The 24,083-nt window shown below is 33.6% G+C and overlaps 1 protein-coding gene across 2 annotated transcripts in view; it reads right to left on the reverse strand.

The window, feature by feature from the left end:
* LOC106473372 (brother of CDO-like) overlaps positions 1-24,083 on the reverse strand; it is a 114,938-nt gene that overhangs the window by 58,956 nt on the left and 31,899 nt on the right. Inside the window, exon 1 of one of the 2 annotated variants that reach the window (XM_022402839.1) lies at positions 17,151-17,481. The exons of the other annotated variant lie outside the window; for it this stretch is intronic. The gene's annotated coding sequence lies outside the window, so the exon portion shown is untranslated. Of the gene's footprint in view, positions 1-17,150; positions 17,482-24,083 lie in introns of those variants that run through there. 2 annotated transcript variants of the gene reach the window in all.

The raw sequence follows: 24,083 nt of genomic DNA on the forward strand, positions 1-24,083 counted from the left end.
GCGCCTTAACCACCTGGCCATGCCGGGCCATTTTCAAGGGAGAGGTAGTTTTTAGTTACCTTTAAAAAACGTATACATCATACTGGAATAGAACATCCCTGTTTACTATTTTAATTATTTAAACGTGGTCTTTCTTTTAAAATGCCAACCTATTAAAACTAGAACTGTCTAAAACTTTACTGTGATAATGAATTTTTTACAAATATTATGATTCATAAATCTAAAATGTCTGTATTTTTATAGTTTTCCTAGGAAATTCTCTACAAATTTCAAGCAGAAGGAATGAAAAAGAAATCTATCTAGGTAAAACAAGCACAAGGTTTCTTTCATAAATTGGATTGTATTTTTTTATTATTATAAAGAATGAGTTACAAACAAAGTTGATTGCATTTTTGGTATAGTGACACTTGTGTTCCTGCCTATGTTGATAAGTAGACGTTATAGGACAATCTGCTCCACGTATGTTCAGGATTAAAACGAGAAATAAGTATTTTGTATAGTCATGGATTTTACGACAAGATCCTACTTTTAAATAATAGAATATATATTTTTGTTCTATAATTTCCAAATCCTTCTGATCTAATTTGAAACATTTACAACAGGCAAAGATGAACAACACAGATTCAGGCATTTTCATTCTCCATTCTCAATCAGCATTTTTATATAACATCATTTTTGATATTGTTTGTTGGAACAAATGCAATTGTGGGGAATTAACTAGAAATCTGAGTTTAAACAGTCGTATTAAAGGTATTATAAAATTTGGTATTTCTCTATTATAATAACTAAGAACCATGTTTGGCAACACTTTGTGTCAGTGAAATGTCAAATGATTGCGTCGTAACATAATAAAAATATGAAATTCACCTGACCCACTCAATTAAACCAAACATTGAACAAAATAAAGAATATGATGACATAACAACTTGGTAAATTTACCTTCAGCATATTGGAGTGCATAAGGTTGCAAAACAAAAAATACATTAACATTTGGATATTAACTAAAACTTTTTTCAAAACATTAAAAGTAAATCAATTGACCATGATTGTAAAATATTATGTTCGTGAGTTAAATGATGTAAAAATAGTAAATTGCATTTTGTAGTCAAGATAAATAAAGTCTTCTCTCTCGAGTTCGTAAACTCAGATAGTTCAATATTCTATCCACTTCCACTGTTACAAGTAAAGTTAAGTAAAGTTTTAGGTTTTCATCATACACAACAGAGATTATTTATTGCAATATTTTCGAACCCTTACACCCACTCTATCCTCCTCTTTCAATAAGATATATTTCCTAGATAGAAAAAAAAACATTCTAAAACAAAGACTCGTTATCTTCTTTCTTTATGATTTTCTGACGTCAAAGATGGAAGTTCTTTCTTACTTTAAGAGGAGGCCCGTACTCAACAATTATTTCAACCCTTCATCTTTTACCAACTCTATACATCTAAAAGATCTAGGTTTTAGAGAAGAAAAATCTAAAACTCAAATCAATTAATAATTTTTCTTGGAAATGATTTTTAATTCATACTTATTAGGTGATTTTACGGACACATTTTCAACGTTGGAAAATAAATACAAATAGAACCTATAGTAAAAATGGTAAGAATGCACCAGAAAGAACAGATGCTTGGACTACCACAATAACACCACGAATGTTTTAAGGAGAGTCACATGATAATAAAAAACTAGGTTAGGGGTAAGGCTAAAAGCAACACAGAAAAAACATACTTCCAGGAATATAGTTTTTGTTTATAACTGATCTACATTTCCCCAAAACGTTATACTGTGATGTGTGACAGGTGTATTTTATAGGCAAAAAATAAGCAAGGTGGGTGTATCACCCTATATATCTTGTAGAAGGATACTATAAGCACAACACAGAACAATACCCTCTACGACCAATTATATCAATGAAAAAAAAAAGCACCCACCCCTCCTTGTTAAACTGGTCGACACTCCTTGAGGAATACAACGTTGACTGATAATGGAGTGCAATAAATAAGTATTGTGGGATGTAACAAAAAATAAAATGAAATTCTCGTTCGTAAAGTAATTATAATATACATGCTTAAAAGATCTATGTTTTCTTGATCTACTATGTATGACTTACAGGATAGGTGACTTATGCTTGAGGACTTTGTTTACAATACACCCAAACAAAGAAGGTTTTAAAGTTATATTTTCACTGAGATAATATAGTTAATAGGGACTATAATTACATAAACAAGTAACAGACAGACTAATAAATAAGCCAAGTATGTATTTTAAATAGGTCAAGATTAATGGCATCACCATTATGGTAAATTATTAAACAATCATTTTTCAAATCAGCGAATAGGCGGGATGTCAACTTAAATAATGTGTCTTTGACATATGATTGTATAAATAGATAGTGTTGCATGTGAAACATAAGAAAGCGAGAGGATTTGTGTTTTCAAATCGCTTTTGGGTCAACATGCTAAATGTTTTGTCCCATATCGATATAATTCTTCTTTTTCACCCCAAGAAATATATATATGTATATATACACACATTGCCGATTTTGTGCGAGAAACAAGAAACGCAGCCACAACATGATAAAATCTGAACGCGAAAAGAAGTACGGTTGAAATCGCTCTAAAGAAAAAGAAATATATAATTATATGGTCAAAGTTCCAGCCAAATGACGTTGTGGATCAAAGCACTCAACTCCTAACCCTAGATTGATCATCCGTAACAGCTAATCTAGTTTAACATTCGCGTTTGGATTATGTCTCGTAGATGGAATATCCGCAACGCCTTTTGGTGCTACGACCACAGACATTTTCCATTGTGAGTTAAAGGATAATGACAGAAAGTGGCAGTGGACAGCTTTCTTTGTTGTTAATATCATAATACAGATCTAATTTTTGGTTCTTATACTAACTTTCTTCAATGTTGCATAGTGCTGATTTTTATCGTCCTATATACTTTAGATATAATTTATAGTATTAGTACTATTTACTTACCTATATATATGTATTAACAGAAGCATCATTCTTTAAAGAAAAACAGTAGCACCCAGGTCTGAAAATTTTGTTTAAGGTCAGGAGTTTTGAAAAATTTATCAAAGCATTGTTTCATATTAGATCAATCAGGACACACACAAAAGGTTATGATTAAGCTGGTGAAATATTGAAGACATAAGATGGAACAGTTATCGTGTGAGATTGAGCGCCAACAGATTTTGTATTTATTAAATAATCGTAAACATTACTAGAAAAGATTACCGAAGTATCTGTGTACACACAAATCTCTGCAAACGTACTCAATAATGATGTTTTGAAAAATTCAGAAAATAACAACGTTTTCATTCTATGTTTAATCGTTAAATTTTGGCATTTGCTAGACAAATATTATTCTAAACTTCAATATCGCGAATTCCATATACTGATATCAAAATATAAAGAGATATACATACATAAAAATATCAATAATTCCACAAAATGTTTTTCATAAAGAAAATAATAAAAAATAACTGTTTATCTTTTATATAATTCAAAATGTAAATACCTATTACATGGAACATTTAATGCAATAGTTTAAAGTCATCTATCAAGTAGTCTGGAGATTTTTTTCTCTTTATATTAACAAAATTCTAATAGGATCTATAAAACTAATTTTTAATTCCATTGAAAAGAGTGTTACGTTATTTAACATCATTATTTAATATAGTGGTTGAAAAATAACTTCTAACGTAGTGTTCAAATGAGCACAGTTAAAGCATCTCACGACCAACGATAAGATATTTTCTACGATTGTTTGCAAATATTTATAAACAGTTTTAATTTTCATGTAGAAATTCAACTTAGAATAAAACTCTAAATCAAACAGTATAGCAAAATAAAAAATAAAAATCTATGCCTTACCTCATTTCACTGCAATATGTTCTAAATTACATGAATGTGTTATTTTTTGTCGATCTGCAATTTAACAAAGTGCATCCAGACTTAAAGATTTTAACACAATACGATATAATGGATTAAAATATCTTGTTCTCAGTGTAAAAATACAATAAATAGCGGGTCAAACCGTTTTCCTTTGTTTGTTTTATGAAAACAATATATTCGTACCCTTACAATACATCATTTCTGTATTACAAAGTACAAAAGATATGAAATAATTCAATATGAAAGAGGAAAAGTTTAAAACTCGTTTACAAATAAATATTAGTATTACAATGGTAATGTACTACTATTATTATCTCGCTAGAAACCGGGCTTCGATACCCGTGTTGGGCAGAGCACAGATAGCCTTTTCTGTAGCTTTGTGCTTAACTACAAACAAACAAACAAATTATTATCTCAGTGAAGATTTAGTGTGCTATATGCCCGCTTGAATAACTCATTTTAGTAAAAGCTGCACAAAAAGCTTTGAACTAGAAATTTCAAATAATTACATTAGATCATTACAAACAGAATTTATAATAAGTATTTTGCAACTTATTTAGTGATAAGTTTTAAAATTGTCAGTAGCACATTAAAAATGTGGTCCACAATAACTACATCTATTCTCTATAATGTAAAAACAATGTTGTGACAATTTTTTGTTATGAAGTTAGGTGAAAGGTAACATCGGTTGAAGTTGAGAAAGTGTGGAAAAGCGGCCGGCCTTTGGACATGTGTTAATGAATTAGAGTATTATACTACTCTAAGTCATTAGGGTATTATACTATTCTAAGTCATTAGATAATGATATAAAGTTGATATAAAGATTATAAGATTCCCCATGTTAAAGAAACGTTTCGATCCTATATAAGTAAAACAGCTGCAAGGTTACAAAGAAAGGTGCCGATTAGGCGTGTGTTTCAGAAAGGAATATAAAAGGCAGGAGTTCAATAAAAGAGGAAAGAGAAGACCCGGAGATGTGGGAAAGAACGAATAACCTGATAGAGGCGAAGGAAGAAAGTAATATGCTGCCACTGACAAAAACTTATTTCTAAAATTATGTTTTATTGGTTACCAGTAATAAACAGTAATTTGTTATATTTACACTGATTTCAGTAAATTCCTGATAAAAATAAGTAAGATCTAAAAAGATGATGGATCTCTGCGTTAGCTGACTCTAAGTTTGAAAAGATAGAATAGAGGGAATGTATCCAAATCTTTGTTTACTCTTTACCAACAAACAGTGGGATTGACTGTAACATTATACTGCTTCCAGGGCTGAAAAAGGCAAGCATTTTCGGTGACGTGTTTCGAGCCCACGACCCGTAGATTGCGAGTCGAGCGTCTTAACAACCAGACAATGTGAGGCTTCTTCGAGTAGGTATCATGTGGTAAAAATGCAGAAAATAATCCTAACCGATATCTGTCCTACATTTAAGAGAAGAAAAAGTTATCAGAACGCCATTCTACAGCTAGAACGAAAGTTATTATGAAAAAACGAAATATCTATTGCAGACAACCCTAGACAGCGTACAGTAAATTTGGGTATTATATTTGTTTGTTTTTTGTTAAGCACAAAGCTAAACAATAATCTATCGTGCTATCCCCACCACCAGTATCGAAACTCGATCTTTAGCGGTATGAGCCCCCAGACTTACTGCTGAACCATTAAGGGGCAGTGTATTTGTAAGTTCGGACGTCGAAGAAAACCGGTTAATTCTTTTCTTTTAATTTAACAGTTATCAGTGCCTTGGACTTTATCTTATTCGGGTTAACTTTACATTTTTTTTTCTCAAACTTGTAAACGTGAATAGGAAACTAAAACTTCAATATATATGCTTAACTTTCTGTTCTTTCTAATATTTAAGAGAGAGTATTAATATTATGTTAGTTTGAGTTTCAAGTAAATGCAGAATGAGAAAAAGAATACTCGTCTAAAACCATATTCTACTTATTATGGATTATAGGCCGTTTTTTATTAATTTTCCTTCCACCACTAGTCTGTTGACCGTCTACTGAAAATTCTAATAATTTCCGTTTGTACCTTGTCAAATAGAATTGCTAAAGCTAATACTTAGAAAAATAACTTCTTGTGTGTTGTTTTTAACTTTAACTTCTTTCCTTACTTTAATATGTTTTCTAAGAGAATAATGTTGATTTAAAAATAAATTATGTGGAAGGCTTAGTATCGTTACGATTCGTAAAAATATTATATCTTTGACATAATGTTTCAAAAAAGGAAGACAATTGTATATCTTATTATATTTGGTTGTTTTAAAGCAAAGCCTCTTTGGGTTATCTGTTGTGTCCACTACGGTAAATCGAACCCCGGACTTGAGCGTTGTAAGTCCGTAGTCTTACCGCTGTTCCATCGGAGGACATCTTATTATAAAAATTTATTTTTCAATATCTTTCACTTTATTAATATTTTTTGATCTGAATCTCACCGTATTCATTAAGTTTACGAAGTGTGCTCCAGAAAAGCTGACAAAATTAAAAAAACAAATACATACTTTCCGCAGTTCTCTTTCAGTAATATTTTCTGTTGAGAACAGAGATTCTATTTTGGACGAGCTTCGTGAAATTCGAACAAAATAACACACGGTATAATAGAATATTTAAATTTTATGGAAGATCAGAATGTATGTTGTTTCGGCCACTCTCTATTACTTGAAATATCATTATGATATTTGATTTCATTACATACTTGCCGCCCCCCAGTGGCACAGCGGTATGTCTGCGGACTTACAACGCTAGAATATGGGTTTCGATACCCGTGGTGGGCAGAGTACAGAGAGCACATTGTGTAGCTTTGTGCTTAATTAAAAAAACAAACGGTTAGTTTTGAGTATTGCCAGACGTAGGATAGCTGCAGAATGCTCTGAACATTTGCAACATATAAGTGTTTCATCATATTGCATTGCCATTCCATAAGATTACCCTTTGATTTTAATGTTCGATTACTACTATTACCAAAATGAAATATTACATTTTATTGAAAACTCTTGCCTTCTCATGGTTACTGTAGATGACGACATCTGTAACATGATAGCACGCCTGCTGAAATGTGGCTACAGGAACGAAGATCTCATTAAGCGATAACAGCTGTCACTCACTAAGATGCCAGTGACATTTTTATGATCAAGATTTCACTATTTTTGCTACTGAAAGAGAGAATAGAACTGTAATTAACAGCCTGGAATATATGATGCTGCAACTGAATATAATATCATAAACTTACGAAACGTGTACACATTATTTAAATTTAGCAACTGAATTACCATAATTATCATTATCATGTGGCTATTATCTGATAATATCTTATTATATTTATGCAGAAATAATTGTGAGTTATTTACGAAACTACCAAAAACTATTAATTCAAACCTACCCCGATTCGGTAAAGTTAAATAACTCCTTTTTAATTCTCTAGCGTCAAAATTTAAACGGAGTGTAGAAAAACATGAATTAGTGAAAATCCACATTATTAAGTCAGGGCACGTTTGTTTGTTTAAAGATTTCGCGTAATGCCGCACAGGGGCTATCTGTGTATAGCCTTCCCTGATTCCCAACTGATAGACTAGAGGAAAGACAGCTAGTCAACGGCACCCACCATCAATTCTTGGCTACTCTTATCTGACTGAACAGTAACATTTGACAGTCACTATTATAGCACATAGAAGAAACAAATGCTCTATGCGATTTTGCAGCTCTCGGATTCATACTGCAGAAGAGCTAACCAATAAGCTACACCTTACTACTGATACAAAAAATACAATTATAAGTGTTTTAATTGCTCACCACTGACTGTGTAGTTCGGATTGCAGCCGAAAATATCGTTAACAGCGAAAATACTCCATTGATGAAACAATAAATTCTTATCTTAATAGCTCGAAACGTGGGAAAAGTATATTTAATTAGCTAAACTGACTGTTAAGGCGATTTTTAGTTTCGCTTTAAGTACATAGCTTGCTCTCATCGGAACTTAACATTAATACAAGTTCAAATCTAAGATGAAAAGAACACATCATATTAATCAATAATTTATTGGTTACTTATTGTTTCCTGATTTTTCGACACAACCTGTACTCTTCCTTTTTGTCAATAACAACATTTTGGAAAGAAGCGATTTTATTTTTGAATCAGGTTAACCAAATGTGAACATGGTCAGTCTATTTGGCCGACCTCGTATTGGAGAAGAAATGCTGACTAGAATTCCAAATTTGCTATGTGTGTCTACAAAAAGGCATACGCGTTACAAAAGTATTTGTACTCAAAATGTGTCTGTTATACCGGGTTGCCATGTTTAAAACTGTGTTCATACCCACAGTCACAAGCTAGTGAGACCAAACTTGGTACATTCGCTCAGGTACCACACGCAGGTGTTCTACTAATATTTTTTTTATCGCGTACGAACACCTTTGGGGAAGCAATAGAAGTAACTGAAGATAATAGAGAAGCATGAGTAGTACATCAGAGTCTCTGTGAATCCTGCAGCGGAGTGCGGGTATTTTATATTAATGAACTTATTAAATCTAAACAAAGGTATTGTTCTTTTCACTTAAGAACTACCGTGAGACCTCCAAATTTACTTTGAAGAAGTAAGTTTTATTTATTTTGTCACGCGTCACTTTGGTACTACGACATTTAAGATACAAACCTTGCCAAATTAGTTTCTGTATTGGTTAATATTCTTAAATAGCAAACCCACTTACTATAAGATTAGCTCTAAAGTAACAACAGATACTGTATTCCCAGACGTTAATACCAAATTCACTTACTATAAGATTAGTTCTAAAGTAGCAACATTTACTGTATTCCAAGACGTTAATACCAAACCCACTTACTACAAGATTAGTTCTAAAGTTGCAACAGTTCCTGTACACCCAGACGTTAATAGAAAACCCACTTACTACAAGATTAGTTCTAGAGTAGCAACAGTTATTGTATTCCCAGACGTTAATAGTAAACCCACTTACTATAATATTAGTTTTGAAGTAGCAATAATTACTGTATACCCAGACGTTAATACTAATCCCACTTACTATAAGATTAGTTCTAAAGTTGCAGCATTTACTGTATTCCCAGACGTTAATACAAAACTTACTTATTATAACAATAATTTTGGAGTATCAAAAATCTACATATTCCTGGACTTTAATATGCCAAATAAGGTGGAGGTTAGGTTAAAAATATAAACACCAAGAGTTTTAATATCTTGAAAAGTCAATCGATGCACTTTAAACCAGTGGGTTATGAATGTTCAAGAGTTCTTGATAACGCCAATTTTAGGCTTGTTCTATTCTCGTATTGATTTGGTGGGATACACTAATCGAGAAGTTAACCTATTCAGGTTGTTGTTTAGACACTAGTATGGAAATCAGAGTGGTAATATTTTGATAACATTTACCTGATTAGTGTGGCTAGAATGATAGCATTCTACTTATGTGTCATATCTTCACTTAATATTTGTTGTTAATAAGGTTAAGATTCAGTGCAATCTTAGTTTTGATTCAGTACTAGCTTGTGAAAGTCGTTTGATGGACTAACGATGTTTTCACTTGTTTTAATTATGTACGGTCCTGTCATCCTGTCTTTGCTGGAGTTACGTATTCTCTAAAGCGTATATCAATTGAGCAAATAGCGATTACTGTACACTCAGATAGCACAGTTATCTAAGAATTAAAAATAAATCCTTACAGGGCTCAAATAATAAAAATTATATATTATTTGTCTGTGAATTTATATTTTTGTGCACTTTTCCAATATAAGTCACCCTTATAACATTAACGACAGTAATTTTCTTTTAATCAGTACACTACCTATCATTGAAATATTCAAAGTTCCTGTTATCTATAAGTTTGCCCCTCCTAGAGGCCCAATGGTAAGTCTGAAAACTTATAATGCTAAAAAATCGGGTTTTGATACCCTTGGGGGAACAGCACAGATAGTCTATTGTGTAACTTTATGCTTAACAACAACAAAAAACTTAACAATAGGATTTTCATAACTAGAAATACTACAGAATAAAAATCAAATCAAATCAGGATTTAATTGTGTGCTGTATTACAACATCCAACTGTACCTCTGACCAAATTAGTTATACATCAGGAAAAAAGGAACTGCTAAACTGACCAACAAACCTTTATTTGTATACGGAAGCACATTATTCTAATACAATAGTAAACTGACAAATAACGATTTATAAGCATAATGAAACATATTTTATGTGCAGAACATACTATGTGTTTCAACGGGAGACTGATCTGTATTCTTCAAATAATACATAATATAGACAGACCAATGTTCTGTTGAAACATGTAGCATGTTCTCTACATAAAATATTTTTATTATGTTAATAAATCGCTGTTTGTCAACTTATTATTAACACAGTTTTAGTTAACTACCATTTGGATAGTACTAGGATTAACTGGAAGTTCAGAATGCTCCAGAAAGACATCAAGATATGGGATCTCCATTCCAAGTGTAGAAGACCAGGTCTAAATGAGAGAGCGAGGAAAATTATATTAATTGTGGTGAACTTGGACACTAAACCCAGGTTGGTACATGCTCGTGCATGTGTTTAGATGTGACATTGTATGCCTAATTGACAATACTACAGACAGAGAATACGCTTCAATCACATTATTGCCTGCTGAACCTTTATTTATAAGAACGAACATGGATTTTTGTCTCGTTAATATACAGGTGACATTATATTACCAACACTTCATGACCAACATTTTCACCATAGCTACACCATTGCCTTTATTGACTACATCACGTGTATATGTCTTATTGAATATAGACTGTGAGTGTGCCTTATAATCATTGAATTATGCTCTAGTCGACGCATCAGTGCTGATTTACCCAAGGACAGACTGTCAGTTCTTTTGTGGACTCACATGCCTGTGACATGGGTATAAAATTGTTCCTATCACGGTCCATTATGATAAGAACTGTGTGATCATAAATCAAAATGTACACCGACTCAGACTGAGTAGCATTACAGCGTAATCAAGAAAAGACTGCTCGACCTGTTTTCGCCATTAAGTACTTTCACCAATGTTTATTCAAGGTGGACCAGACGGAACAGACTTACCTACAGTACTTTACTAATTTAATCAAACAGAGAGCATTCTAGCATGTTGAATCATAATATACCTTTACTAGATCTAACACCAGCTGGATAAATTACAATTGGGATGCAGATAGGCTATCATGGCAGCCTGTGAGAGCATATCCATTCACTCATTGCACCAATCCCATCCATTGTTTATTACAAAAAGCCACTGAAATGGCAGGTGTGTTAGACACACTTAAACATCTAGCAATGAGCATCATTAAAGCTGAAGTGATAAAGTGAAGGGCCCTGACTTCACTTGGATACCGTTAGCTAAATAAGAGAGAATAAAGTATAACTAAGAATAATTAATGAATGCAGCACTGGTGTCTTCAGCTTTTTGAATTTAAATAATAAGTTATACTGTGTTGTATTGGTAATATTACGTGCATATGGAGTCAAGATAGTCGTGCTGTTGTTGACGCTAAGACTTTTTCGGCTGAAAGTAAATTTGGATGTTGCATGTTGAACAAAAGTCATAGTACGATTTAGAGCAGTGGTGAAAATATTTCAACATTGTATTATGCGTTGCAACTCAGCACAAATACTACCTGCACCAGAGCAATCTGATAAGTGGTCCATTGGTTCACCTACTCTTAAGAGTGTCCTGGGAACTAACCACGGAACTTGTACTATTTATATACCAAGCACTTTACAAAGTGCTTTGAAGCTTATGCCATAGCCATGACTTTGACACTAACAGATACACGTTAAAGATCACATGCTTTGGAATACCTAAAGAAATAGATATGGCCTCAGAAGTGAACTTTAACAGCCAGTTACTTGCAGAGACATGTTAAGAATTGGGAGTAATGAAGTCTCTCATTTCGTCAAACTACCTCAGTCGATTATCTTGTTGAGAGGGTTGTGCAGATGTTCAAGTGCATACTTGCCATGTTCATCATTTAGAACAAACTCACTGTAATTACTTCAATACTTAATGAAAACTATCAAGCTATCAAAAAACAATCCACTAGCTGTTTGACAATTTTCAAGTTAAGCCAAAAAGCCACATCTGGACGTTATTGTATGACAATTTATCCAGTGTAGAAATTTCCTAGTGTTCATAAAAACACTTAAAATGGCTAAATTAACAATGGCTGATACATATTTATATGCCGTCAGCTTTGAAAGGTATCACTAAGACAAACGAGTGGCTACAGTAAAATAGGTATGGTAACTCTCTGCGAAATAGTAACCACTCAGCCCTAAACGAATGGGGCTCGTATCTAGTTGTCTGATAAATAAACCAGCCCAACAATAAGCAATAGTGAGCGAAAAGCCACAGTAAATGGACTAAACTATCAGAAGTCTTGATAGTTGAGAAACTAGTTTGTACATTCGTGCGTCGTCTTCAGTCTCACGCAGTCTGCTGGATACATCGTCAGACTGAAGAGAACGCACGAATGTGTCGAAACTAGTTTCGCTAATATTAAGACTCTTGAAAGCTGAAGTGGGTCCATGGCAAGCAGTCATGTATTGAACACATGGATAAACTGGGTGTAGTTATTGCATTACAACTTCCATCTTATTGAGTGGACCTATGAGAAACAAACATCTGAGAGGAATGTTGGACAACAACAAAGATAACACTATATTTGTAAGCCTAAGCCGAACTTCCTAGATCCCAGCTAAAGTAGCACTATAAACATTAATATTTAGCTGAATAAAAATGTGAATGTGATCAATGTGAGTTGGCCACGGAACCCAGAGGAACCTGTTGATTTTAATAGATTATCATAACATTCAAATGCAAGAACAGTTAGTACAGCTTTAAGAAACACCTTTAACATTCAGTATTTTGAGCTAGGACACCTAAATCATCACACAAGTTAAATGAGAGCTGTAACTCACGCCATCTGAGATATAACCAACCATTATTCGTCAAGTTATTTCCTATGACAAATTCAGGGATGAAAATAGCTAATATAGCATAAAACACACTAATATGCCATAAAATACATTAGCTGAAAGGAAGTTATGGCCCTTCTTTTCAAGCCCTTTTCTACATGAATGGTTCTCGCATTAGTTGAGACCAAAAAATTCAAAAACCACAAGTTGGATAGCATTAGGCAAGTTCCAGTTACTTACTGTTAAATATATTTATTTCATCTTAGGCCTGGCGGTTAAGGTGCTTCACTCTCGATCTATGGGTCACGGGTTCGAATCTCATCTCTGAATATGCTCGCCCTTTCAGCTGTGGGGAGCATAGTACCGTGACGGTTAATCCTACTATTCAATTAGAGTCCAATAGTTGGCGGCGGCTGATGTTGAGTACATGTATTTCCTCTTGTTTATCAATTCTAAATTATAGACGGCTAGCGTAGATAGCTCAAGTAGCTTTTCGCGAAATTCGAAAACGAAGCAAATTCTCTCATATTATTTATACACACGCTCCTATATATATAAATATATCTAAAGAGACACTTAACAATATACATCTAATATAATGACAACCGTTCGTATTCGACTACAAATAAAATTGTGTTTTAAGTTCAAGCTGAATCCAATGGGAATAGCTGATGAGTGTGGAACACAGCTGTTTTTGTCATTTTTTTACTTACTAATTTATTATTTTGATAATGTTTAGCCAATGAGTTTCTTGCTCGAACATATCTCAGTATTTCATAATTTTCTGTACAGAAATTATTTTTAGTGTATAGCTGTAAAGATAGATAGCTAGAGTAACTCATTATTCCTTGGTTATTTCCTGCACGTACTTCAAATATAACTTTAATTTAGTAAGTGTATTTTCACATTTACCATCTTTGGTCCGATGGCTAAAAGTCTTGATAAAGCTGTATTATACTTTCAGTTTGCCCCCTCCCCTGGTGGTTCATCGGTAAGTCTGAGGACTTTATAAGTACAAAAATCGGATTTCAAAATCCGCAGAATAAAGAGCATTACACGTAGCTCATTGTGTAGCTTTGCTCTTAACAACAAACAGACTCTTAGTTTTAATTGTTTATGCACTGACTAAGAGATATGAGTATAGTAAGTTAAGAGTTTGTACCGCCCACGGAGGCATTGCAGAAACATACTTTACCATGTGCCAACATAGTTACAGACCAACTTTCTAAGGAAGCCTGTAACTACAAATTAGTTAGCAGTTAGCTCAAGTATTATGATAGAGATGGTTTTACAACAGCGGTGAAAATATGTTATAAAGATTTTGTTTGAACGATTATGGTATAAATATTAACATTCTATTTTTACCTTTACTAGATACGACAGAATGGCATGTGTTACTAGTTTGTGTGTTGTCAGTAACTGGACTTCTGACCCATTAAGGTTACCTGTGACCAAATGATTTTTCTTTTTAAGTGACTGGTTTGCGATTACATAAACTTCAACTTTTATGCCCCTCACTTACACTCCTAAAAGAGAAATAAAGAGAATCATTCTATTTTTGTAAACTTGGCCATCCTGAAGGACATCTTAAGCATGAACCACAAGCTGGGCTTTGAAGAGGTTATAAAACTCCCCATTCATGACGAGTTCATAAACTTGAATATCAGCAACGTAGCCACATTCAACATCTATTTTATGTTCTATTACCGTGCATTATTTCGAGTTCCTTTTGCAAGTTATGTATTTTTATAGCTTTGTTCAACACTGTTTTTCATTTAGTTTCACCCGATGCTGGCTCGGCAGTAAGTCTGAAGACTTATAATGCTAAAAATCTGGTTTTGATACCCGCGGTGAGAAAATAACAGATAGCCCATTGTGTAGATTTGTGCTTAACAGCAAACAAACAAAAACATTTAATTTTATTGTATTTTCTGATTTATTTTCTTATTCTCCATTTGTATCCATCATTATCTATTTACATGTTGTTTGTTTTGATGTATGACTTGCATTTTTGTTTCGCTATAAACTTTATAGCATTCATATTGATTTAAACTATGTTTTTATGTTTGAATATTTTAATGTGTTTTCACTATGTATTGTGGTAATTAGACTGTACAGATATTTCATCGTATCTCGTTATGATGTCGAATATTTAGAAGTGATGTTTTGTTACTGTACTTTCAATAAAGTAAAAATGCTTTTTCATTACGTTTTAATTTACTTTAAGTTTTGTTTTGATGATGATTTGTACTTTTATTATATAATGTTCGTTCCATGTCCCTCCGAGTTGTTATTTTGAAACATTTTAGTTGTGTACATTTTGGTTTTAAGGTCATTTGGAATAAGCTGATGAGAAAGAACTAATTAATTCTTATTACTGCATTTTCTTTTCATTAACTTATAAAATATAAAATTTCACGTACGTTTATTAAGTTTAATTGTCTTTAGAAGTTCACTGTAAACTAGTGTCTTACGTATAATACATTGAACTTGCCTGGTTGTCAATATGTGTCTTCTCATCGGTCCGTTGGGTTTTCGATATTAGAATTACGGAATAGACAAGAGTTGTAATTGAGCTGGACTACGTGAAATGATACATGATTTGTTAGTGTTTTTTGTGTACAATTTGAGTCATGTAGACCAGTAATGTGCTGTCGATCATAATAGTGATGTCACCTAGTTTCACTAAAACATATATTACAATTTAAGTTGTTTGTGAATCACGCTGTCTAAATGTCCTCAAGGCTTGCAGCTTTCACCACTACCTACGTTAATTCAGTAATTTGCTCACCAATTTCATGAGTCTGTTATATCAGGAGTGGTTTACCTACGTGTCCTTGTTCTCCTAAACCAAGAATGCTACAGAACAGGCTAACAAAATATCTTATAACAGAAAATACTAAGATAATAATTGTTTTTAAGCATAGCTCTAATATTTCATATTTTACACATAACTGAAAGAAGTATAAAATGCCCACAGGTAGGCCATAGAACATGTAATACAAATACTTTAAAACAATGTCAGATTCACAATATGTGAAGATAACCTCAAGTAACGACTGATTGTTTTTTCAATATTGCCATATATCATCATAACATTTTAAAGTGAGCTAATTCAATAACTCTTAAGGTTCATTCTATGTTTTACCTAAATCTGAATTAAAGACAATTACAACTGTAACCGAAACTTATTGAAGAGCTTAGAAATTTCCAAGAAACTTAACTAGACTCTTTATTTTGATAAAGTTGACACGAGAAGTGAAATTACTCCAAGTAATGATCATAATTGCAGTGCTAAAAAAACGTTTCTCTGCGATGATATAACTTACAAACTATGAGATTTAAAGGTTTTGTATTTTTCACAGTACGTTAACACTACAATACTAAAATACACACTTTATCACTAACACAAACACACATATATATATTCGTTTCAAAGTTTGTACAACTGAAGAATCTAAATAATGACGGTGGATAATAAAAATTCCGGATATCAACGCATTAAAACATTACAGAGTGACAAGCCTACTACTTTATTTTTGCAAAACTTTCGAGTGCATACTTAAATTAACAAAATAATACTTGAAGTACATGGTACGTATGAAATGTAACTTAAAGAATATCTTTCATCAGTTACATGTAAAACAAACCAACCCCACTGATAATTTTATCTAATCAGATACCGATAACATTTAAAGTTAAAAATTTTAAACCTTCAACTTCATTTTTCAAAAATATCAAATAATCCACATGCACTTATAATGCTCTTCTGATTCACGATTCTGGGGATATCACGTCGCTTAGATAGTGTGAAAATAAGCAAAAATAGATAAAAACTCAAAAACATTGCATTTCTAGTTTCCCTTCCCTAAGTGTATCTCCGAACTGAAAAATTAAATGACAAGAAACGAAACTTTACCACAGCTTTTAATCAACATTGACCAACCTCTACACTTTAGAAGTGAAAAATTCGAAAACTTATAACGTGAATAAAAACTAAATTTTTGTTTCAAAAAATGTAGCCCTTTGGATAACTTCTGAGTCACGTAAAACAAGTGTTTCCCACATATTCTGCTGTCGTTTGACAAAGATAATATTTGATATCTAAGCTACTGTTTTTCTGTCCATATACATTTAAAAATAACAATTCTAAACTAATACGTATAGTATGCGTTGTTGATCCGTGATATGATATAAGGACATGTAATAATACTCGAAAAGCTTCTTTTTTTTGTTTACTGCTAACTAATCAAGATATCTGCACTTACCTTCTCTGTAATAGCTAAAGGATTATATTCGCGAATGACGTGGCCTTGTCAATTTGTTGTCGTTTGACCAAAGTCGAAGCAGGTGCAGACACTGTCTCAGCATTTGTCAACCTAATATTTTACTTTCGTGACTGATCGCTAGCTTATAAGTTCTGTCCCCAGACTCTTTTTGGTACCCGCCCTACTTGCTTTCACGGGATGTTCTCAAACTACTTGATACAAATTACAGTCACGGACATGCAGTGTCAAGTAATGGTTCTCCACCCCTGGTCTCCCAACCTCCACACGACCACGTGTTCACCATTCTGTGAAGTTCTCGCGCGCCTCTCGCGAACTGGCCGACGCACGTACACTATAAACACAAGTCAGGTACAAGAGGAAAACGGGGAAGCCCAAGGAATTCTTCACTTATTCCTGGGTTGGAGGTTATTTTACAGATACCCGCATCCGATTGGACGTTATTCGAATATTTTATTTTATGGTCTCAGCACAAAGAATACACTGTATCTCCTCGAGATAACTTATAGTTATATATATACAAATATCGCTACAAATAGTGTTATTCTCATCATTTGAGATTATAAATAATATCAAAATGAAATAGAATTTCACCAGATCCTCTTAAAAAAAAAAGGAGAAAAAGAAATGGAATGTTAACAAATAAGTTTTTAACATCAAATTGAGGACATCAAATAATTAGAGATAAGTCAAATAGATAAGCCTTGTAGGATAAGATAGGTTCGTGAACAATTTATAAATGGAGCGCAATTAAGAGATCCAAAGAGATACTCAAGCGAAGAGGACCCAGAAAATTATTTGAAGTTCACATCATTATTTTCTCAGAGATGAAACAAAGAGCACCCCATAGTAAACAATCGGGGAATAGTTCTAGGTCGTTCGAAAATTAATCTAGTTGCCTGGTTACTTATCCAGTGCACTGCACCATTTCGATTTTTGTTTGTTTGTAATTAAGCACAAAGCTACACAATGGGCTATCTGTGCTCTGCCCACCACGGATATCGAACCCGGTTTCTACCGTTGTAAGTCCACAGACATTCCGCTGTACAACTGTGGGGGGTGAAGCATTATTTCTTGAACTAAATGGGAATGTTCACCATTTTATTTATGTTTACCCTATCAACCAGAAGTTAGTGTCATAAATTCATTTTTTCTGGGTGTTTCAATGAGATACTACTGTACTACTAACCCTGATACTGACTTCTTGTCAGTGATCTTGCTAATCTTCCTTCATAAGTTAAATCGAAAAGGAATTAATTTAAATAGTGAGCGTTCTAATAAAGTAAATATATTTAGGTTTTTATCCTACCATTCACTCTAACTACGTTACAGTTTTAAAGATTCGTATGTATCCTAATAATGTATAGGGGTCGGCCGTGCACTTAGAAATTTCACTCTGGCCCACTCAAGTTCATTCTTCTTGGTGATTTAAAAATTATATTATAAATTCAGAAACAAAAAATCTTATGCTTTTTTTTTAAATTGCTAAGAAGAAGGTGGGAAAAACGTATTTGCTATCTTACTATTCGAGTAAATCCATATCACTGTACGGTGACCCACACAAAATCTCCACTGCCTCCTCCTTTAAAGGGAAAGGATCTGGAGCCAGGTCTGCGATGCCATGTAAAGCAACCTGAAATAAACTTTAAATCCATTATTGCAGAATAACACCAACTTTCGACACTTTCATGTGCCCACTTTAGTCCAACATTTCATTGTGAAAGAGAAACACATACATATATTGTAAATGTACAGGCTCTTATTTTCACAAGACGTGCTTAGCATTATTTTGTTTTAAAGGTCATATCCTCTTCAAATAAGTTATTTCCAAACTTGGTTGAAAATGAACGTGAATAATCGTAATATGCTTACAATGTCAGTGGAGGCAAGTAAGCCTTTTCGTTCAACACTGGCTTCAAATCAGTAGTCACGAGATTCTCGTGAATCATAAACTACTATTGATCTTTAGCTCTACTAACTGTTGTGATATTGTACATCTTAATTTAAGAAACAATAACAAATCATATCAGCAAATCTTATAAGGAAGTCACACCTGTTTGGCTCCCTTCCTGAAACTGTGTATGTATATGGCGTAGAATCCTTTCCATACGGTTGTAGCGTTCGGATAGCACTCGCTGTCTTGTGGCAACTAACCACTATGTATACGACAAGGATGATATTCATAAAACAAACTTTCTCTTAAGATCAATAGCATCAGTCACGATTATTGATAAACACAGCTAATCAGTGAAGGTTCAGTTTACAATCTCTTTGTACTAACATCCCGTTACAAGAACTATTTCATTGTAAACTGATGTTCTTTAAGTTGATGTCTTTCCCAGTTAAACAATCGATTATTTTATTTGTGTGTGTGTAATGGCTTTACGTATGATCAAGTTGATGAGATTAGTATTGGATCAAACTCACGCCTGCTGTGGTTAAACTGCTTTAGAGGAATCATGAAATTCAATAACTGAAGAAATGTCTCATTGGAGTTAAAACTATCTTACATTATTTTTGTATTGATATCTAGCTTCTTGCTGCTCTTAAAAATAAGTGTTTACAAAACAAGTAAAGAACCTAAAACATCTATGCTTGAGTTTACAAAAAATACGAACCGTTTATTGTAATAAACGACAGATATTAATAGTAAAACATAAATATTGCAAAACATAATTTTCTCTTTCTCCACGTATAAAGAAAGAAAGAAAAAAAACTGTCAGAACTTCAGAAGTTATCACACTATTCAGTTAAACTTCCCGTGCATTATTTATGTCATAATATATATATAAGCTTTATAAATTAAAAATGACCCTGCAGTCAGGTAAAAGATCGAAATGACGTCTTCGTTGATGTAAATTATGATGTGATTAGAACATATTCTATAATAATAATAATGCTATAGAATAGAGTATACCGTCTTTCATCCATTAAACGGGCAATGATATAAAACAACCAAGCTTGGTGCCAAGACACATAATTGCTACAACTCAAGAAATAGTTACAACAAGTCAATATAGAATGAACGTTTTTATCTTTTATATTTTAGTAATATGGAGTCCAACAGCTCACGGTTGGATAACTACTACGCTGCACAAAACAGTTAAAGTATTTTGTAGCATTACAGCTATGAAAGAGAAAAAAAATATTGTTGTAAAATAAGCCCCTTTATCTATTGTTGCACGAATCGGGTAGTTCATTATTTTTTGTCATCATATGATCTCACAAACAAATGGTTGTTATAAAATAAGTCCCCACCCCTTTATCTATTGTTGTACAAATCGGGTAGTTCATTATTTTTTGTTATCATATGATCTCACAAACAAATGGTTGTTATAAAATAAGTCCCCACCCCTTTATCTATTGTTGTACAAATCGGGTAGTTCATTATTTTTTGGCATCATATGATCTCACAAGCAAATGATTTTGAGGTAATTCAAATACTTTAAAATGCTCTAACCTTTTTTTATACCATACTAGACTTCAAGAGCATTTGAAAGTTTCATTCCATCGAACCGAAGTACGTTAACCATAGCAAAATATTGTGAATCTATTTCACGTGTTTGAAAGTATTGTTATCAGAATGTGGAACCGCTTCCAGTTCAGTGAATCAGTTGCTCGGGTTCCTGAACAAGGCAGTTATCATCCGCAACACATACAGATGACCATTAATAGTTCATTGCGGCAAGCCACAATCAGTTGTATGCGGCCATAATTGGGGAACTTATCGGTGTACAAACGATTAGAAATAAACTTCACAAGGCCAGTCTGTATATCAGACGACTAATGGAGTAATTTTTGTCACAGCGGGGCACAAAGCAGTTCGCCTAAAATGTTGCTAAGAGCACATTTAATGAATGAATAACATGAGGAGCAACATTCCTTTTATAGACAAGTTGCGTTTCACTCTACAGACAGAAAAACATATAGGCCTATTGGGAGAGAGTTTGGAAACATATCCAACCTCATTTACATGTAGAAATGCGAGGCATGTGACAATGATGGAAGTATAGAATGTGTAGGAATAAGCATGTCCATGTACTTCTACTTTATGTGGACATGTCACACATTATAGAGACAACATTTTACAACCAATTGTTGGTGAAATTGGCACTGACTTCAGCTTAATAGATGTTAACCCGCCCTCCTCCCCCAGTGGCACAGCGGTATGTCTGCAAACTTACAACGCTAGAATCTGGGTTTCGATACCCGTGGTGGGCAGAGCCCAGATAGCCCATTGCGTAGCTTTGTGCTTAATTACAAACAAACAAACACGATGTTAACCCACGCTCTTATATTTATGCACTGGTTGACATATTTGTTGAAGAAAAGGAAATGACTAAATTTCATCGAAGATCTATGAGATGTTTGCCCCCCCCCCAGTAGCACAGCGGTATGTCTGCGGACTTACAACGCTAGATTCAGATTCACTGAGATTCACAAATCCTCAATCCACCTAAAAAAAGGATATTTAAGATAATAAATCACAGTAAGCTGGCTGTTGCACTAAGATATAAATATCCACCATCCTATAGAAATGTAACAACATGGTAGACATCCTGTAGGATATAAGAAAAACAATTACGATAAGTATTTTTTTAAGATATAAGGAAAACTATATGGTAGATACCCTGCAGGATATGAGAAAATATCTATAGGGAAGACATTCTCTAGGATATGATAAAATATCTACAGGGAAGACATTCTCTAGGATATGATTTTTCCTATATATATTTTATCATATCCTAGAGAATGTCTTCCCTATAGATATTTTATCATATCCTAGAGAATGTCTTCCCTATAGATATTTTATCATATCCTAGAGAATGTCTTCCCTATAGATATTTTATCATATCCTAGAGAATGTCTTTTTTATATATATTTTCATATCCTAGAGAATGTCTTCCCTATATATATTTTATCATATCCTAGAGAATGTCTTCCCTATAGATATTTTATCATATCCTAGAGAATGTCCAACAGACAAGAAGATACCACACATATACGGTGTGAGTTGCATCACAGCTGGCAAACAGGCGGCAAAATACCACACTTGTACGGTGTGAATTTCAGCACAGCTGGCAAACAGACGGACAGACGAGTGGAAGATAGTAATGTATTGAAACCTTTAGAAAGATACCAAGTCTGATGTTTTTTTATTTTTTTCTAATATTTTCTTTCTCTAGGTTGTTAGAGGAGTAAGAAATTTTGAAGTCTGTGCTGATAATTCTATGCTGATAATTCTGTGCTGATAAGCAGTCAGACATAAATTATGGTCCAAATATAAGGTTCAGTCCTGTCACTTGATATATCTGGTGCGAAATGAAAAACCTAGGAGCGTAATCACTTCAAAAACTATAAGTCATCTCATCATAGGAGGGATCTTTATAAGGGTGGAGAAAATGTCAATTTATTAGCAACGAAGACGAAAACGTTTCCATAGCAGCAAGAGAAGTGAGCTGGGCGCTCCTGATTGTTCGGGCTTGACAGTGAAACAAAATGTTGAATTTTAAGAATATTTAGAAGTGTTTCCGGTGTATTATTGTGTATCGTCGAAATACAAATAGTTATATTTTGCGACACACACACACACACACACACGAGAGGCTATGGAGTGCTTGTCATTTCTTCTCTATACTTAGCTGTCCAATGCAGATCACAGCCACCTTAAAAGAGTTAGCACAAAAGACCACAGAAAGATTAAAGTAGATATACAGAGACCCAGAGGTTCCAGTAACTCGGAGTTCTTCTTCGTGACCCGCTGCAGAAGAACAGCCAACTATCCCAAACCACTCGAGCTTCTGGGTCTTCGGATATGTACAATACAGAGTACATTTGTGGTAACAAAACTATAAATTTAATTTATGGTAATCAAACGTAGTACAAGAAAACTAAAATTTAAGTATGCGATACAAAGAACCACATCTCATTGGAATACGATTTATTTGTAGAACAAATAAATGAAATCTTCGGAATCGTCCAAAAACGAACTTTAATTAAAAAAATTAATAATTTTTATCCTAATTCTACATAGGAACCTAAGATTCGTCCAGCTGTCTACTCTTTATTTTATAATTTTTTTTTGTCTCACCCAATTATAACTTTAAGAAGTTTTACATCTAATTGTCACAAATTATCCTCATCTTTATATATATGTATTTATTTATTAGATAATAAAGTGGAATATTATAATGTTAATCGTCACCTTCCTTCAATATATAAACTTTGTCACGTTATCCAAATACTCGGTGTTTTGTCACGTGGTAGATCAGCGGTAAGTTTATAGACTTACAACGCTAAAATCCGGGGTTTGATTCACGCAGTGGACAGAGTGCATATTGTTAATTGTGTAGATTTGCCCTAAGTTAGCAATAACAACATCCTCTGTTATCACATGTTTTATCCAGTTATATTGCAACTCACACCGTATATGTGTTGTATCTTCTTGTCTGTTAGCCAGTTATATTGCAACTCACACCGTAATATGTGTTGTATCTTCTTGTCTGTTGGCCAGTTATATTGCAACTCACACCGTATATGTGTGGTATCTTCTTGTCTGTTGGCCAGTTATATTGCAACTCACACCGTATATGTGTTGTATCTTCTTGTCTGTTGGCCAGTTATGTTGCAACTCACACCGTATATGTGTGGTATCTTCTTGTCTGTTGGCCAGTTATATTGCAACTCACACCGTATATGTGTGGTATCTTCTTGTCTGTTGGCCAGTTATATTGCAACTCACACCGTATATGTGTGGTATCTTCTTGTCTGTTAGCCAGTTATATTGCAACTCACACCGTATATGTGTGGTATCTTCTTGTCTGTTGGCCAGTTATATTGCAACTCACACCGTATATGTATTGTATCTTCTTGTCTGTTGGTCAGTTATATTGCAACTCACACCGTAATCTATAC

Source organism: Limulus polyphemus, unplaced genomic scaffold, assembly GCF_000517525.1.
Source record: "Limulus polyphemus unplaced genomic scaffold, Limulus_polyphemus-2.1.2 Scaffold129, whole genome shotgun sequence".
Classification (NCBI taxonomy): Eukaryota; Metazoa; Arthropoda; class Merostomata; order Xiphosura; family Limulidae; genus Limulus; species Limulus polyphemus.